The sequence below is a fragment of the Idiotropiscis lumnitzeri genome, unplaced genomic scaffold (assembly GCF_059441095.1).
Source record: "Idiotropiscis lumnitzeri isolate Australia: NSW breed Sydney's pygmy pipehorse unplaced genomic scaffold, RoL_Ilum_1.0 HiC_scaffold_118, whole genome shotgun sequence".
NCBI classification, from domain to species: domain Eukaryota; kingdom Metazoa; phylum Chordata; class Actinopteri; order Syngnathiformes; family Syngnathidae; genus Idiotropiscis; species Idiotropiscis lumnitzeri.
Genome location: NW_028283656.1, coordinates 627,425 through 632,299, shown reverse-complemented (window position 1 = coordinate 632,299; position 4,875 = coordinate 627,425).

Genomic DNA, 4,875 nt, shown 5'->3' with positions numbered 1-4,875 from the left:
TTAATAGCCACGCCTTTTGCCAAAACGTCACAAAATTCGGCAGAGAGTAAGATCATTGTCTTGAGTCTTTTCTGACTAATTTTCAGTCGGATTCGTCAAAAGGGCACCGTGCAGTACGTGAAAATTAAAATAAAAACAAATTTTTGATTCCACTTGGCGGCGCTGTGTGTATAACAAAATAATAACATTAAGATGTCTTCAGGTCGGGACGTTTTATTTACAGGTGAAGGTTTGGATTTTTAGGAGCATGTGCAGGGGAGTTATTAAGCATTCATTTATTTGTATTAGGTTCATTTTGTCTTCTTATTATTGATATTTGACTGATTCATTAAAAGCAGACAATTATGTTTTAGGTTAATTTTTTACCTGACATGTTTCGGCGAGTCTTTTGCCTTCTTCAGAGTGTCGCATGATGGTGTCTTGAGACCCGTCTTTATCAGCTGATGTTCCATGAGGGTGTGACTTACCTGTCAAAAAAATGAAAAAATCAGAGCAGTAAAAGAACAAGCACAACATGAACATTACAAATCAGCAATCACTGACCACTGCAAAAGGGAAAACCACATCATGGACCGGGAGAAGGGCAGGGTCATCCGCACCGAAGAGAACAAACAACAGCGCTGGATCAGAGAGGCCATTGAGATCTGCAAGCGAGGCATAAAAACCATGAACAGAGACAAGGGAGCCTTCATCCTCTCTACCACCTGGAGCAGCATTTTGGCGGAGTGAACGGACAGCGGGGGGCGTGACTTGCCTTCATTCTTGTGACAGGTAAGTCACGCCCTCATGGAACATCAGCTGATAAAGACGGGCCACAAGACACCATCATGTGACACTCTGAAGAAGGCGAAAGACTTTCGTATTGTGACATCCTCAAGGCCTAAACACTCATCCAAGCAAATGTAAGGTAGATTTTGTTAACCTGCCCGGAGAAAAAAATCAACGAAAATAATTTGTATTTGTTTTAACCAGTTGGTGGCGCTACCACTGCGATCAAAAATAAGTTGGCAGCCGTCTTCAGGGCCTGAATATCCTCAAATGTGAAAAATTTCGAGAAGATGGATCATCTGAATCATTTTGCAGGAACTTTTGTTGCCACGGAGAATAATCAGACTCTGCGGCACCGTAATAGCCACGCCCTTCGAAGGAAAGTCACAAAAATAGGGATAGAGTAAGATCAATGTCTTGAGTCTTTTCTAGCCAATTTTCAATCAGATTCGTTAAAAGGGCACCGTGCAGTACGTCAAAATGTAAAAAATGATATTGATTGGCGCAAGGTGTATAAATGAATATAAATATATAGATGTCTTCAGGTACAGACTCTTTATGTACATGTGAAGTTTTGGATTTTTAGCAGCATGTGCAGGAGAGTTATTAAGCATTTTGTCCATTGCGGCGAAGGAAATCTTAAGTGAAAACTTTGATGCCTCGCCCCCGTCATATAGTATTTCGGAAACAAAAAATTTTAGCCCCAGTGTTTGTGCCAGGTCTTCAGATGCTACAGACAGAATTTTAAGGCAATCAGATGAAGCCTTTAGGATCAGGGTGCAAAAGAATGACCCCTGTAAACATGCAAAAAAGGGCAAAAGTCGGACTTTCAAAAATTCATAACTCACTTCCTGTTCATATTAGACGTTAAAATATCAAATTTTTCGCCATGCCCGATGAGACTGCCAAGTTTGGTGAGTTTTTGTGCATGTTTCGGGGGTCAAAAATGCGATCGAACAATCGGAAAAATAATAATAAAAATAATTTCTACAAAAACAATAGGGACTTCGCAGCGGTCGCTGCTCAGACCCTAATAATAATAATAATAATAATAATAAAAGTAATAATATCTTCTACAAAAACAATAGGGACCTCGCCGCGGTCGCTGCTCGGGCCCCAATAATAATTTCTACACAAAGTCCATTGTGGTGACCCGCCCCCTTTTAAGTAAATTCAAAATGGCCGACTTCCTGTAAAACCTAGCTCATTGCTCCAATAGACTTTTTTGTAGGTCTTGGTCTTATACATACAGTGAACCCTCGCTACTTCGCGGTTCACCTTTCGCGGGTTCAGTGCTTCGCGGGTCTAAAAAATATTCGGGGGCATTGTAGTTTCGCCGAGCGGCACGACGGGGCGCTGGAGCGGTTAGACGGCCGGCGTGCGCCGAAGAAGAGCGTGGGCGAAGAGGAGAGTGGACGAAGAAGAGCACGTTCCCCCGGACACGATCGGTGGCGACGTTTCGCGCGGTTCGGACCGTACCAGAGCTCCGGCCAGCGTGCGTGGCAGTTAAGCCGTAGAGGAGCACCTTCCCCGGGCACGGGTGGTGCCAAGCGGCCCCTAAGTTTAACCGAATGGAAGCTCCGGGGGAGGAGGACGGGCGTGTGTCACAGTTAAGCCAAATTGGAGCACCTCTTCTGCCCGGGCACGAGCGGAGCGCGAGGCTGTCAGTTATGAATGAATAAATGAATAAATAAATAAAGAATGCCACCTTTCATTTCACAGGGCACACCGGACGGCGTACCAGCAGGTAAAAGTCGGAGTAATTAAATAAATACAAAAAGAATGGCTGGGGAATAAAAAAATAATACGTTTTAATAATAATTTGTTTTTTTTTTTATAACATGAATTTCACTCTCTCTCTCCCCGTATATATATATATATATATATATATATATATATTTATATATTTATTATATATATTGTATATTTTTTTTAAGCATTTTTGAAGGTGCGCCGCTACTTCGCGGATTTTCAGTTTTCGCGGATGGTCTCGGTCCCCATTAACCGCGATAACAGAGAGTTCACTGTACTCCATAAAATTTACAAAAAGCGAGGTGAAACATTCAACCAGAGCTGCTTTTTTTTAACATTTCTCGAGGGCCATGGCGAGCCATTTCAAAAAAGCTGCACAACTAACGTATAAAATATTGATAAATTTGCTCGGCCTGATGTGTGTGTAAAGTTTTACGAGTTGTCGTTCATATTTAGAACCTCATAATCAGCTTTGTTTTATTGCCGAACAGTGCAATGCCACTCCCACAACTTTTCACGAAAAATCACGAATTTCGTATTGTGACATCCTCATGGCCGAAACAGTCATCCGAGCATATATGAGGGCGACCTTGTTGAGTTGCACGGAGAAAAACATCCAAGAAAATAACTTGTATTAGCTTTTACCAGTTGGTGGCGCTACTACTACGATGTAAAATAAGTTGGTAGATGTCTTCAGGGCTGAAGTATCCTCAAATGTGTACAACTTCGAGAAGATAGGATCATCTGAGTCATGTTGCCGGAGCTTTTGTTGCCACAGAGTACAATCGGACTTTTCAGCACCTTAATAGCCACGCCTTTTGCCAAAACGTCACAAAATTCGGCAGAGAGTAAGATCATTGTCTTGAGTCTTTTCTGACTAATTTTCAGTCGGATTCGTCAAAAGGGCACCGTGCAGTACGTGAAAATTAAAATAAAAACAAATTTTTGATTCCACTTGGCGGCACTGTGTGTATAACAAAATAATAACATTAAGATGTCTTCAGGTCGGGACGTTTTATTTACAGGTGAAGGTTTGGATTTTTAGGAGCATGTGCAGGGGAGTTATTAAGCATTCATTTATTTGTATTAGGTTCATTTTGTCTTCTTATTATTGATATTTGACTGATTCATTAAAAGCAGACAATTATGTTTTAGGTTAATTTTTTACCTGACATGTTTCGGCGAGTCTTTCGCCTTCTTCAGAGTGTCGCATGATGGTGTCTTGAGACCCGTCTTTATCAGCTGATGTTCCATGAGGGTGTGACTTACCTGTCAAAAAAATGAAAAAATCAGAGCAGTAAAAGAACAAGCACAACATGAACATTACAAATCAGCAATCACTGACCACTGCAAAAGGGAAAACCACATCATGGACCGGGAGAAGGGCAGGGTCATCCGCACAGAAGAGAACAAACAACAGCGCTGGATCAGAGAGGCCATTGAGATCTGCAAGCGAGGCATAAAAACCATGAACAGAGACAAGGGAGCCTTCATCCTCTCTACCACCTGGACCAGCATCTTGGCGGAGTGAACGGACAGCGGGGGGCGTGACTTGCCTTCATTCTTGTGACAGGTAAGTCACGCCCTCATGGAACATCAGCTGATAAAGACGGGTCACAAGACACCATCATGTGACACTCTGAAGAAGGCGAAAGACTTTCGTATTGTGACATGCTCAAGGCCTAAACACTCATCCGAGCAAATATAAGGTAGATTTTGTTAACCTGCCCGGAGAAAAACATCAACGAAAATAATTTGTATTTGTTTTAACCAGTTGGTGGCGCTACCACTGCGATCAAAAATAAGTTGGCAGCCGTCTTCAGGGCCTGAATATCCTCAAATGTGAAAGATTTCCAGAAGATGGATCATCTGAATCATTTTGCAGGAACTTTTGTTGCCACGGAGAATAATCAGACTCTGCGGCACCGTAATAGCCACGCCCTTTGAAGGAAAGTCATAAAAATAGGGATAGAGTAAGATCAATGTCTTGAGTCTTTTCTAGCCAATTTTCAGTCGGATTCGTTAAAAGGGCACCGTGCAGTACGTCAAAATGTAAACATTTATATTGATTGGCGCAAGGTGTATAACTGAATATAAACATATAGATGTCTTCAGGTACCGACTCTTTATGTACATGTGAAGTTTTGGATTTTTAGCAGCACGTGCAGGAGAGTTATTAAGCATTTTGTCCATTGCGGCGAAGGAAATCTTAAGTGAAAACTTTGAAGCCCCGCCCCCGTCATATAGTATTTCGGAAACAAAAAATTTTAGCCCCAGTGTTTGTCCCAGGTCTTAAGATGCTCCAGACAGAACTTTAAGGCAATCAGATGAAGCCTTTAGGATCAGGGTGCAAAA